Source organism: Chaetodon auriga, chromosome 1, assembly GCF_051107435.1.
Source record: "Chaetodon auriga isolate fChaAug3 chromosome 1, fChaAug3.hap1, whole genome shotgun sequence".
Lineage (NCBI taxonomy): Eukaryota > Metazoa > Chordata > Actinopteri > Chaetodontiformes > Chaetodontidae > Chaetodon > Chaetodon auriga.
In genome coordinates, this window is record NC_135074.1 from 4504754 (window position 1) to 4505196 (window position 443).

A 443-nucleotide genomic window follows, 5' to 3' on the forward strand; every position below is an offset into this window, starting at 1 on the left:
GACTGAGCTTGTTTTGACAGACCACTTTGAATTTAGTCTCATTTATCAGCACCAATTAAGAGCATTTCAGCTCCGTCAGCTTTCTGGTTCCATTTCAAATAACTGTCGCACATCCAAACTGTAATTGTGTATCGTCCAGCTTTGAAGGGCCATGGCCGCATAAGCAGGCTGAGTACCTTAACCCTGACAATTCCACTGATAGTTTTAGGGTGCATGCCATTTATCAACAAACAGGAGACATTTTAAAATGAGCTAAACCTCCATAATCATTTCGGACTCAGACTCTCCTATTCTGGTCGTCACCCTGATGTACAAGAACAGTTGTGGTCAGCAGATTGGATGGAAAAATGAAGGGGTTAAAGGTCATCCTGTAGGTTTCTATTTCATATCGTCCCACTCTTCCTATTGGGGTTCTCAAAGAAAAACACAAGACCACCTGACTG